The 14214-nt window shown below is 44.0% G+C and overlaps 1 protein-coding gene across 11 annotated transcripts in view; it reads left to right on the top strand.

The window, feature by feature from the left end:
• Positions 1–865: 865 nt before the first annotated feature.
• The window catches only part of PLEKHG7 (pleckstrin homology and RhoGEF domain containing G7), a 97132-nt gene continuing 83783 nt past the window's right edge, over positions 866–14214 (top strand). For all 11 annotated transcript variants that reach the window (XR_005593741.1, XR_005593742.1, XM_039523011.1 and 8 more), the window contains exon 1: positions 866–1118. The gene's annotated coding sequence lies outside the window, so the exon portion shown is untranslated. The remainder of the gene's footprint in view (positions 1119–14214) is intronic.

Below are 14214 nucleotides of genomic sequence, written 5' to 3'. Positions count from 1 at the left end.
TTCTCTTCACAGCCTCAGCCATCTCCCAGGGCTGGCTTTAACCCTTCCAGGGCTGGAGCGGGTGACAACCCCGCTACACCCACATTTGAGAGGGCCCCCAAACTGAGTGGCATTGTGACCCTAATACACAGGCACACAGCACCACTCAGGGTACGTCCATACTACCCGCCGGGTCGGCGGGTAGCAATCGACTTTTCGGAGTTCGATATATCGCGTCTCATCTAGACGCGATATATCGAACTCCGAACGCGCTCCCGTCGACTCTGGAACTCCACCACCATGAATGGCGGTGGCGGAGTCGACGGGGGAGCTGCGGACTTCGATCCCGCACCGTGAGGACGGGTAAGTAGTTCGAACTAAGGTAGTTCAACTTCAGTTACGCTGAAGTTGCGTAGCTGATGTTGCGTACCTTAGTTCGACCCCCCCACTAGGGTAGACCAGGCCTCAGGTTTGGCCTGGCCACCCCTCTGTCTGTGGAAGGGCAGCCAGGCCAAATCTGAGTGGTGTTGTAACCCCATGTGCTAGGGTGTTGCAAAGCAGATCAGATTTGACCCATTCACTGCTTCATCTCCATTTACAGCAGGGTGGACCTACCAAACCTGAATGGTGGAGGGCTTGGGAGGTATGGAGCTCCCGATTTGGTTAGAGGTACTAGGCCTGAACCCCAGCCACTTCAGATTTTGGTCCATGAATCCTCATAGCAAAGATGGGCCTATGAATTTCAATATGAGCGCTGGCCAGAACCTCTGATCGCTGCCATTGGCTGTAAATACCTGAAGACCTTAGTGCTTGGAACAATAGCTGTTACCTTGGCAGCCATGCCAACCAATCAGTGCTCAGCTACATAATCACGTGGCCTATTGTGGTGTGGAATGGTTCTGTAATCATGGTCCTGTAGTGCCATAGCCTAAAGTTCTTGGACTTGGTGGATCTCAAAGAGCACTCTCAACTCCTATAACACACAGGCTCATCCCAGAGTAACCCAGACATCCAGCCTCTGTCATCCCACTCCTCACCAAATGCCTCCCAAACTGCGTTGAAAACTTTCCTCTTTTCATCTCTGACCTTATGGAGCAGGAGAGAGAAAAACAGCAGATTCATCAGTGTCCCTTCCTCTGGTAAGTATGTGTCCTAGTTTCCATCTTTCCCACCATATTTTTATTGCATTCCTCTTTCACCCTGGTCTCAGGGTTATCTGTTAATGAGTGCCTGATTCCAGCTCTTGCCACTTACTATGCCCTAGGACGGATTCCTTAATCTGTGTTATTAGACTGAACCAAGATAGGGGACTAGGTTCACAGACCCTTGTAATTTGGCAGACCCCTCTGGCTTTGGGTACCTGCTTGAGTCTCTGTTCGGAGACAGATGACTCGTGTGGGTTTCTCAGATACTTCAATAGCTTTTTGGTATTTATTTAGTAGAGTAAAAGCATAAAGCAAAAAGGTGATTTACAAAAAAAACCCCAAACTTGACCGCCAGTGTCTCTTGGATAGGACTGAGCTTAGCTATAAGCCCACTAACCATTCATCTTCCTTCAGTTACCACACAGAGAGTATGACCCTTCTTCTCTGTCTCTTTCAATCCTTAATCCATCTTGCTGGGTTCTGTGTACATGTGTGTTTGTGTGCTAGGTTCATCAATACATTCCTAGTAAGTGCATTTTCCCCACCCACCCACCTAACCCACTCTGTTCACCTCCCAGGAGTTCTTATGGGCCCTCTAAGTAGATGGCTCTGGGTATTACAACAACATTTAAGGACAGATTCAACTGTGTCATCTCTGTGGGGGAGGTTAGCAAAAACCAGACAAGTCTTGGAATCACAAATTCCATAGTCAGACATGGCATATGTAAATCGTATTTTAGTTGCAGATCAACATACACAATTATTTCAGGGACACCTATGGTCACACAGAGTCACAGTCACCAAGTACTTCACTGAGCTTAATGGCACAGCAGAAATCATGCCAGTCCTTAACAGACTTGTGCCAACTCCCTTATGTAGGCATGTAGTCAAAAGCATCTTTTAGCACCTAGACTATAAATCTTTTGGGGCAAGGAACTTGTTGTTTGTCTGGCACATTCCTGCTATTATGCAGCATCATGTACTATATAATAATAATGGGACAAATCTTGACGTTCTGACGCAAGCTCCCTTTGACTTCAGTGGCAGTGCGGACATCATGGTTTGGCTAATCATTTAGATGGATTTCAGCATCCGCATTTGATACAGTGCATTGCAAAGTCTTATTGTAAAACTATTTCACATTAGTTTGGCTCAGAGTACCTCACATGAATGGAAAACTGGCTATTGTACTATATACAGAGGGCGATAAAAAACAATAGATGAAGTTGGAATGAGATGTCTAGTGAGGTGCCATATATGGAACAGTATTAAAAACATGCACATCGGGGCTATATATACAGAGGCATCACGTCACGGTGGAGAGTGGCAATACTGTTTCTTTACAGAGCACTGGTAAGACTGTAACTGCATGTCTGGGTGCCTCACTACCAAAGAGCTATTGAGAAATGAGGGAATTCAGAGAAGAGGGTGGGGGAAAATTAAGCGGCTAGAGGGATAGATTTAGGGCAGATATTTATCCTTAAAATACTGATGATTACTACATCTGCCCCCGCATCCTCCCTCTCCCTCTTCTAACACTTGCTTTAGCCTCCTCCCAGCTGCCATTTGCAATATATCAGTCCCAATCCTTTTCCAGCCTTTCTCACAGTACCCTCTTTAAAGTGTTTTAGCAAAATTTCCTCACCACTGTTAGGCAATGCAGGGAGGAACTATCATCCCATCACCATAGTATCTCAGCACCTCACAATATTTAATGTGTTCATCCTCACATCCCCCTATGCTGTCAGGAAATACTAATATCCCCATTTTACAGATGAGAAACTGAGGCACACAGAGACTAAGTGACTTGCCCAACATCGCATAGGAAGTCCATGGCAGAACAGGAACTAAATCTGGGTCTCCCAAGTTCCAGACTAGGACCCTAGCCACTGGGCCATCATTTCTATCTATGAGATGTGTTGTGTGCCATTCCCATCCCTCCCTATTGCTGCCTGCCTTGCCTCCCCCTGGTTCCCTTCCCTGATCCACAGACATACACGCCTGTCCAAACCAGCTTCAGACTGAGAACCAGCCTTGAGTAGGTGGGTTAGTTGGGAGCGGGGAGGATTTATGGCAGTGGGATTCTTTATATAGACTGACTCCACTTCCATGCTGTGGAAAACCCTCCCTAGTCCCAGGGTTCAGGAACCCCAGTGAGCCCACTACAAATCCCTTAAAACAGCTGATTCCCAGGTTTCTTCTATCTGGGAACTAACCACAGTATTAAGGGTTAAAAAGACTACTGTAGTAATAATGCTATTGGCCATTTATATAGCACCTTTCTGTATCCAAAAGGAACTTACAGGCTGTATATACAGGAATCATTTCTCATACCAGTGGAAAGTAGCCATTGCTAGGATGAAAGGCAGCAGCTGTTTTTTATCCCATACAGCACAAGGCAACTGTTTAGGACAAGCTGCAAAGCAAAATATTGTATCCAGTTGCAACCATAGGGTAACTTTTCTGGACTGTATCAGGCCGCTTCCCTGTAAAAACATGTACTGGAAAGGAGCGAACAAATTTGTTCCCTCTGGCTTGGAGTGTTAACCACCTATATTTTCCTCTCCTGCTGTTCCTCTTCCATCCTCACCAGGTGTCTGCTCTCCCTGTGAATGTAGGATAACTTCCTCCCCAGGCCTGGGCAAAATCACTGTTTGCCCCTCTCAGAGGAGTCTCCCCTCTTGGCATCCTTCTCCCCTCTTTTTGGACTCATTTTTGTTCTGCTGCCCTCCCAGTATCTGCATGCCACACTTGTGCCACACGCTTTTGGGAAGTCTTAACAGTCCACCGGAAAAGGTGGGTCTAGACTGCATGGTTGGCAGTCAGCCAAAGAGAAACGTACCATCAGTAAACTGACAGAGAAATATGGTGATTAGGAATATTAAATCTGCTTCATTATTAGGGGGACAAATCCCAAAATCACAGCTGCATCTCTACAATTCGCACTTGCATCCTCAGTTTGAGATCACCTTTCTCTGAAGCATCTAGTACTGGCCTCTGTCTGAGACAGGACACCATTGATCTTATCTGGTGTTACATTTCCTGTTACTCAGTGTTCTTTATTCTGGCTTCTTATAAAATAGCAGATTAACTTTTAGTTGTCACAACTTCTTCACAGGGTAAATCTTGGCTATATTCAAGATTTTCTCAGCCTTTTCCTGCCTGTTATAGATCTCTTTGCAGCAAGTTAAGATGACAGAAGATTTTGCCTTTTCTTGCATGGCAAATTTGTTCTCCTTAGGCAGCTATGTGAGCACCTTCCCACCTCCAACACATATACGCTTCAGACTCCACTTCTTTGAAGTTCTGCTGTTTAGAGAATAATTATGGAAACAGCATGCAAGTTCCATAACCTAGAACTGATTGGCTGAACACCACCCCAACACCAGCAACCTTATCTCAGGCCCTTGGACCCCAGCTGCTTTTAGAGTAGGTTACACGTGAGGGCAGAGTAGGAGCTTTCACCAGCTCCTGAATTTTCTTAAACATTAAAAAAAAAAAACTAGTCCAGCCTGATTTGGAGTCATTCCAGGGACCAGTGAGTTTAATACACATTCTGCATGTACACGTGCATGCACAGTGCATCCTTACAGGCACTCTCAAGAAGCTTGACAAAAAACAAAATCTACTATGCCTGCTAATGACATGATTTCCAAATGGTCGTAACTTGGTAATATAAAAACCAATTTCCACCCCAAAAAGGCTGTACCTTGCTCATCACTGAGGATTATTTACATACTAAATTGCACCTATCAATCTTTAACCTTTTTAGAATGGGAAAAGTGTATTTTCCACCCCACTCTTCTCTTAGTGGCTGAAACATTTTTTTCTGAAACTTTCCAACAGCAATTATCTTTGGGCAGAAAACATAAATGGGGGAATAGACAGCAGAATGGTCATCTCTATGCCAGGGTTCTAGGAAGCAAAAAGTCATACGGATCCTGAAAACACTGGGTTTGTTTAGTCTGGAGAAGAGAAGATTGAGGGGGGACATGATACAAGTTTGAGTACATAATAAAGGTTGTTACAAGGAGGAGGGTGAAAAATTGTTCTCCTTAACCTCTGAGGACTGGACAAGAAGCAATGGGCTTAAATTGCAGCAAGGGAGCTTTAGGTTGGACATTAGGAAAAACTTTCTAACTGTGAGGATGGTTAAGCACTGGATCAAATTGCCTAGGGAAGTTGTGGAATCTCTGTCATTGAAGGTTTTTAAGAACAAGTTAGACAAACACCTGTCAGAATGGTCAAATTATTATGCAGTCCTGCTTTGAGTGCAGGAGAGTAGACTAGATGACCTTCCAGTCGTATACTTCTGTGAGTCTATCAATCCACATGTCCTGTGACAATACTGTCAATGCTGTTTTGGCCTCTGCCTCCTGTGGTTGTTCTGATTTATAGAGTGCTGCTCATATTTATCTTTTATGCATCCAGATGCTTCAGAAATGGATGCACTATAAGTTATCTAAATAAATAAATGTATGCAGGGCATCAGAGAAAAGAGCACTAGGAGAAGAGAACAAAGGATACAGCGGCTATAGATGTCCTTTGAGCAGCACTTCAGAAAAGGACCTCAAAATTCACCATGCCTACCACTCTTTTCCTCTAATGCTATTCTTTTCTGCATCACTTTGCAGGGAATTAGATAAAAGAGCTCTGCTTCTTGGAGTCAATAAGAGGGCCAGTTCTTTTTTACTGCCATCCTTAATAGTGTAACTATTACATCATTTCTACACCATGTGTGACCATCACAGCCTAATTACCATTTCTAAAACAAAAAGTCTATCTTAAAAGTTTCCATTCTGTTACCAGACTTGGAGCCTTCAAAAGTTGGTACAAGAATTCTCTCTTCCTGACCTTTGGTGGTTGTAGCAAAGAGTGTCATGTTACCAGCATATATGAGGCTGGTTAAGAGGTGTCCACTAATGCCAATCCAAACTCCTTCCAATTTGTCAAAACCTTCCGAGGCTTATCTCATAATAAATTATGTATATGTGTTAAAGAGACAAAATACACCCTTGTCCCACACAGTGCCAGGTGTAAAACCCCTCACAGTCACTTATTGCAGTTCCTCTAAAGATGGTTATATTGGATGATATCAAATGTTTCTGAGTAGTTAATGAAGCACATGATCAATGGGTGATTGTACTGTCCACATTTTTCAATGATGTGACAGATATTCATGATTTGCATGTCTGCTTCAGCCCTCTCTGAAACCAGCTTATTGTCATGGTAGCTCTGCTTCCAGCCTTCATTTCATGTGATTCTGGATTATGTAGAGCAGAACTTTGCTCGTGTGCAATATCAGGGAGATAATATGATAGTTACTATAATCCGTTGTCTCCTCCTCCTTTGGAAAGGGCAGAAAAATTCCTATTCTCCAATTCTCCAGCCAATTTCTAGTCATCCATACATCATTACAAATTTTTCACATAAGATCAGTACTGTGTGCATTAATCACTTTAAACTGTTTGGAGGCATATTATCTACCCCAGTGCTTCCCCAGGTTTCATCTTCATAACATCAGGCACCGCTTCCTCTCACAGAATTGATGGCTCCAGCTTCATACTCTATTTTCTGTTGTCTTGCATTATGAGTGGCTGTGGTGAGACATTCAGATTGGCACAGTAATCTCTCCAGCTGCATTTAATATGATCACCTTCAGTGAGGACTCTGCCATCATGATCTTTTATTGTGTTTCATCATGGAGAAAACCTTTTGGTAAGAAGTCTGGCCACCGTAAACATACCTTCTGTATTATTACTCTTTATACTTCTCAAGTTGCATACATTTTGCCATTATATAGTCGTTCTTCTCATCTACTCTGGCTTTCAATTTGTCTGCTCAGTCCATTATAGACTTTTCTATGTTTTTTCTATCTCCAAATCATCCTCTTTCACTCTGAGTCATTTTTCCACCAGCTCAAACAGCTTCTCAGTTAACCATGGTGCAATCCAAGATTGACTTTTCAAAATGTGTGCTTTGGCAGTTTCGAGCATAGTAGTTTTCATTTTACTCCAAAGTTCATTTGACTTGTTTTCTTCTCTCACCTAAGCCAAGTCTCAGACCTAAGCTGGACAGCAGTTATGTAATTTTTGTTGATTCTGGACAAGTCCGAACACAATGTACCTGTTGAATATTGTATCTTTTAAATTTTTAATCTTATGTTTGAGGGTAACAGCTGATAGTCTGACCCACAGTCTGCATTTGGGAAAGTCTTTGTCCATTGGACACTCAATGTACAGCTTTGCTGTATCATTACACAGTCAATTGGTTCTTTGTCATACTATAAGGTGACCTCCACCTGCATAAATGACCAGGATGGTGGGTGAAGACAGTGTTTGTAATGACCAGATGATTAGAGCAGCAGAATTCAATTAAGCACATTCCTCTCTCATTTTGTGAACCCAGACGACTGTTTCTCATTACTTCTTTATGAGAGCTTACAGCTCCAACTTTTGCACTCAAGGCCCCAAAAACAAGGGTTATAGCTTTACTTTGTGTTTTAGTGAGTGTCTCTTCAAGTTGTTCATACAACTCTTCAATTGTGTGGTCATCAGCTGCTGTTGTAGAGGCACAAACTGTATGATTGATGTATTGACTGGCTTTATTTGAAGGCAAATTGTAATGATTCTGTCATTGTTTGGATTATATCCAACCACCCATTTTTGATGTCTCCTTGGATAAGATAAATGTGACCCCGTTTTCTCTCCTTTTCTTGGATTCTAAACAGTATGCTATGTACCCATCCATCATCCTGAAATGACCCCTACCAATCCAATACAATTCTGATATTCTACATATTTATATCTTACATCTTTCCAATTCTTTGGTCACAAGGGTAGGCTTCTCTTTATACATACTTCTCACAATCCATGTTTCTATTCCGGTGATTCATTTCTGAAGGTTTGGGTCACTCTTTTCCTTGGTGCAAGCATCAGGCACTATACTTCCTGGGGTACAGCACCATCATAACCATAGTCTGTACTCTTAATGGCTGAAGCCTCCTCCCCAATAAAATTTGTTGTGCCTTCTCACCTGGAGGTTCTCACCATCCAGCACCACACATGGATTGATTTGCTATTGTTCGGCCATAATAGTTTTACTGGGAGAAAGTACAGAGGGTAGTTTCTTGTTGCCTTCCCTCTGGTTTGTGGCTGCTGTTGGCTAAATCATGATGTAACTCTTTCACTTTTCAATGGCATTTCCTTCATCGAAGGTCTCCCTACCCTCCTCAGGTGCTCATCTGTCAGAAGGCATTGGCACTTCCTGAGGTTTGCAAAGTTACTTAACTACCGTTCAATATCATCGGGTGTTGTCCAATTGCAGATGGTGTCATCTATTGCCATTATGTTAGCAGGCTACAAAGCCTGAACTGGACTGTGACAGTGGTGATAGACAATATTAGTAAGATGGGCTGCACTCAAGGTTTGGGAAGCAGAGTGTCATGGGGGCTCAGCATGTCGAGCGGGGGGTTGCCCCCATTTGCCCAGTGCGGGGTTGACACATCCTGTCACACAGTTCTTGGGATTCCCTGTTGTGTGAAACAGTCATGATCAAGGGGCTCAGGACCGCTGGTGGGACAGAGCAAACAAGCTGTCCGTCATCCCTGCACTTCCTGGCTGAGGCAACCAAAAAGCAGTTGGGGCGCTGACTCTCTGGGTAGGGCAGAGCAAACAAACAGTCTTTAGCCCCTGGGGTGGGGAGAGCAAACAATCAGTTTGTAGCCCCTGGGCACTGCAAAGCAAACACTCAGTCTATATCAGGAGTCCCCAGTAGCCAGGCCTAGTGGCAAGTGCAGGGCCCCAAAAACCAGTAGACTCCCTATTAAGGGTTCGAGCATCGGCTCCTAACACATTCCCAGGGTCACTTCCTACCATAAAGCCCATCTCTGGCATCTCCTCAACTGCAGCGGCTTGGCATCCCCATCAGTCTCTGCGGTCAGCTGGTCGGCTGCAGCGTCGTCCAGGTTCAAGATCCCAGCAGCCAGGAGAATCAACAATTCCTCTGCAGGACCCTGCAACCAGAGACGACTCCTTGCTGATAGTGAGGGAGCACAATGTAAAGGGGGACACATGACCGTCCCACACATTGCCTCTGGAAGGTACCTCCACCTCAGCTCCCTGGCCAGGGCAGCCAATCCAACTGGTTCCTGGGGGACTGGGGCCACAGGAGCAGGGAGCATATGCCTCTGGGATGGGCCCAGTCCTGGCCCAGGGAGATTCACAGCACCAGTGTCTCCCCAGAGCTCCCACAGCCTTGTGGACGATTCCCTGAGCCTTTTCCAATTCTGCCTCTCTCAGGCTTTCACTCGACCACCCTTCTGGGTAAACCCTACCTTCAGGATCTGGATCCCCAGAGTTTCTGCTCTGCCCCTGGGTTTCCTCCTTTCCCTCTCTAATGCCCAGAGAGTGACTGCAGACTTCCTCACACCGCCCTTTTCTTCTGTCATCTTCCTGGCTTTATACTAGCTCCTCCTGTTCTTTCTCAGCTGGGCTCCATCTTCAGTCCCGGGTTACTTACGCCACCTAATTCCCCTCAGGTGTGGCCCATTCGTTAATTGGTCCCATCTCAGCCTCATTAACCCTTTCTATGCTAATGTGGAGTGAACACCCCATCACAGCCACTATTCACAAAATTGAAACCAGACCATGTGTTACATCCTGGCTGATTAGCCGATGTAGCTTAATGTGAAAAATCAGGCAAAAAGCTGAGGTTTTCTATTTTGAAGCAGTGCACACACATCTGTTAAGATCTGTTTATTTCAACACTGCGGTAAACCACATCTGGACATTGTGAATTGAGGAACAAGTTACACACACTTTGTTTGTTTTTGTTAACTAGATGATTTCAATGCAAGACTCTTTTGTTGTCGAATTTTGGTAGCTATTAACTTTGATACAGGACAATAGATAGTCAAAAATGCCTAATAATTAGGATGCACTAATTGGTTTTTAAACATTTGGCATTCTCCTGCCTATAAAAGTGTATAACTAACTCCTGTTATGAAACTATCCAGTATTCATATAGGATTTTCTGAAGCACTGAGCAAACATTAGTTTATGAATTCACAAGACCCAAATAGATGATAATTCTTAGCTTCCTCATCCCATTTTTAGATGGATTAACTCAGGCAGAAAAGTTGCCTGACTTGCCCAAGGCCACATGATAAATAAGTGACAGAGATGGGCATAAGAAACATAATGTATGATCTTAGCTTACGTTCCCATGCTCTGTCCCTTGGACCCTCTATTAATAGCTGTTTTTAGGGCTTTCATTGGGCCACTAAAGACTGTTACACCAGGACTGAATAAGGGTTTTATGCAGCTAAGCGATTGGTGGGGGGTCATGGCCTTGGCCAGAAGTGGCGAGGCCTCGGCCAAAAGAGGCATGAAAGGGGGCTAGCCTTCCCAAGGGGAAGCTTCACCAGCCACCCATGACCTGGACCTAATAAAAAGGATGCCTGAGTTCAGTTATGGAAGACACTCCCAGGGAGAAAGGGGCTCACAAAGACAGGAGCCGTCCCAGAAAGAAAGTGCTCCCAGCAAAGGGACAGAAGCAGTCCAGGAGAACATACTGGGTGTAGGACCTGCCAGGGAGTTACTAGGGATTTACTCAGTGAAGAGCAATGCACTGTTGGGGGAAGAGTTGCATCTAGCAGAACACCAAGCAGAGGCCTAAGCTTCAGCCAAGGAATTCAGCTTGAGAGTGTTCCATGGCCAAAGGGGCAAGGCATAAAACAGATTAACCCAGAGGCGGAGGGTTTTCCGATGGACTGACTGAAGGTCTCACGTATGTTTTGTGGTGTTCTTTTCTGTTAAATAAATGAGGCACACACCTCTCCAAGGAGAAAGTGCTCTTTAATACTTGAAGGCCTGCTTGGGCTTGCTTATATTCCAGGTGCAGGGAAATTAATGGAGGCAGGGCTCACCTGCAGCACCCCATCTGACTGGCAGGGGCACAGCCTGCACTGTAAAAATATGCAACCCTGAGAGTATGTGTGTTAGCATATACCCCTGGCCTGGATGGAGTCTCCCTGTTTTCAACAGGCCTCTGTACAGGCATAGAACCCTCGATTCACATATCTAATTACAGGGCTGTGGCCATAGTTAATTTCTTTCTCCTACTGCTTGTGTGGGGCCTTTCGCATAGTAAAAGGGAAGAGAAAAACATGTGTCTATACAGGAAATGAAAAGGCACAACAATTGACAAAAGGACTTGGAGCCAGGAGTACTGCCTGAAATGACATTTAATTCATGTTTTTAAAAATTGACTGGGGATAACACTTTTAACAGGGCCTCGGTGTCTTAGGCTCCTAAGTCCCATTTTCAAAAGTGACTTAGGCACTTGGGCACATATTTTTAAAGGTATTTAGATACAGATAGGTGCCTAATGAGATTTACAATCTATATCTTTAGGCACCCAACTACCTTTAAAATTGGCCCTTATGGGCCTACAACTCCTTGAAAATCAATGGGATTTGGTCTTCTGAGCACCTAAGTCACTTTTGAAAATGGAACCAGGCTTTTAAGATATTTAGGCACTTCTGAAAAAGTCATAAAGATTTCAAGTTAGTGGTGGCCCTTTACAAGAGACTTAACTGCAAAAAGATTACTTCAGTCAGAACGTAACTCTACCATGTCGCAATGCCATGCAATAACTGTACGGTTATGATTGGGACCATGAACCAAAAAATGCCAGAGTTGAAGAAATCTCATTTTTAAAGAGATTCATTTCTCATGCCTTCCCTCTCATGGTGTTACTACAGGTCAGAGGTAGATTTGCTCTGGTGCTTTAACTGTGCGTTTACATACTGTAGCATATTTGGATTTCTCTTAAATTTAACCTTAATTTTGAATTCTTGGGTTTATCTTGCTTATTTTGGGAACAGTTGCTACATCTCTATGATATTTTTAACCCTTAAATTACTGATATGTACTCTCAACTTTAATTTCAGTTTAATGTAGGATTTTTTTAACCATTACAAGCTTCATACATGAACATTAAATGAGAAATATCAAAGAGAATGCTAGCATGTGATATTTATAACAAATTGAAGACAGAATATCAGCCTTAAATTATTTGTGGGCATTTTAATTTTTAAGGACAAATTCAGCTGTAGGCACTGACATTCTGGAGCAGCACAAGCATCTGAAGCCTACTGGCCAGTTACATGAGGATTACAGCTACTTTGTGTCACTGGAGCAGTGCAAAGCAGCCAGTGTATATGGGTGAATCTGGCCTTTGTTTTGTTTACATGAAGTCACACTACTCTTAACAGTAATAGTTAGGGCCAATCTGTGACTTCTGAGGTCAACTAATATACCAATGAACACTTCCAACTTGCATATTGACCACCTACATTCCTGACTCAACCAATAAAAATTTAGCACATAAATTAGCTAAGAAGATTTTATCACTGGTTGAGTTAGTTCTGATGTCACAATGCCCCCACTTCAGAGTGATCTGAGTTATTGACTTGAGTCTATTTGTTGGTCTTCAATCATGACAAAGAGATACAAGAACTGTACTTACTATTTTTTTAATGTAGCCTACACACCAGATTTCTATAAGTTTTAAATATATGGAAAGTTTGAAGAGTTTTTATTATTCTGTTATTAACTGTGCCCGGGACAAAAAATGATCTTACCTAGGATTCTATACTTCTTAAAGGATCCATTGTAAAATCAATGTTAACTCAAACAGAATGACTTGTAAATTCTTAGAAAATTAATTTTCAACTCAAAGATTAAGGTGTATAAGATTGGCAAAAAAACACGACATTCTTCATATATGTATCAAAGAAGTTAAATCACTGTTTTACATGCAAGACTCAATTTAACCTTAACTATGGAGCCACAACCAGTCCCTCCATAATATAAATTCCTTAATTCCCAGCATTTCAAGATACTGGTGCTAAGCCCCTCTCATTAAAGTTAATGACAATTGATCAGCATCTTGAAATAGGTATTCTTCATCTTGCAGGAAGGGGCCAATCACAGTTTGCCCCACTAATATATGTACCATTCAGTACCCATGCATTATTCAAAATGATAGCCATATTACTATAGATAGATAGACATACTTCAGTCTGGTTTTCAAATATCTTCAGTCTGGACACTAAATTTTCATACGCAAACACTCTCCAAAAGTGCACACCAAACAGGAAGCTGGGTTTCTAACTACCTGCTTTGCCCTCACAAAATGTCCATCTACAGGTGGCAACTGCAAGACCCAGATTAGGACCCATTGTGATCATTTTGCTCTTTGGTTAATGTACCCGATTTGTGTTGTAACATTCACTCTCTAGCCACTTACAAAGCAAAATTATCAGAATAAAGAAGCTAGAGAATCTTAACGGGCTGTAGCGGGGGGTGGGGGGGGGGTCACCCCGCTCCGGTTCTGAAGGGGTTAAAACAGCCCTGGGAAAGGGCTGCCCTGGGGAGCCAATAGGGCAGGCTGATTGGGAAGGCAGCCACAGCTGCGACCATGCCCAATTAGGATACAGCTGACCCTATAAAAAGGCTGTGAGCCAGGAGCTGGGGCAGTCTCTCTAGTAGTGGAGAGAGAAGGACCTAGCTGCCTGGGAGCAGGGTAGCAGAGGTAGAGGCTGAGCAGTGCTGGGGAAAGGCAAGAGGGGCTGGAGAGCTCCAGCCTGGCAACTCCTCAGGCTGCAGGCCTTGTGCAAGGCCTAAAGAAGGTACTGGGGCTACAGAGGTGCAGTCTGGGGTTAGGCAGAGGCAGCTGGTCCAAACCCCCTTGCCGATGATGAGTGGCCATGACAGACTGCAGTTTGCCCCAGTGAGCAGGGGCTAGATGATGACTGGCAGTAGCCACTGAGGCAAGGTGGGTGAGAGGGTTGGGGGTTCCCCTGGGAGGGGAGACCCAGAGCATGCCAGGGTACTGCTGGGGCAGAACCCTGAAGTAAAGCAGTAGGTGAGCCACCGGCCAGCAGAGGGCACTCCAAGCTGGAATCGAGCTAATTCCCAGGGCAACCAGCAGGAGGCACCATGCCAGTGAGTCTCGCTTCGCTACATGGGCAAAGAATGAGATGAGGGGGAAAAGGGAAGGTTTTAATTTTTAGGATGAAATT

This window comes from Mauremys reevesii, linkage group 1 (genome assembly GCF_016161935.1).
Source record: "Mauremys reevesii isolate NIE-2019 linkage group 1, ASM1616193v1, whole genome shotgun sequence".
Classification (NCBI taxonomy): domain Eukaryota; kingdom Metazoa; phylum Chordata; order Testudines; family Geoemydidae; genus Mauremys; species Mauremys reevesii.
Note: the sequence above shows the minus strand (reverse complement) of the source record. Positions and strands in the feature narration are given on the sequence as shown.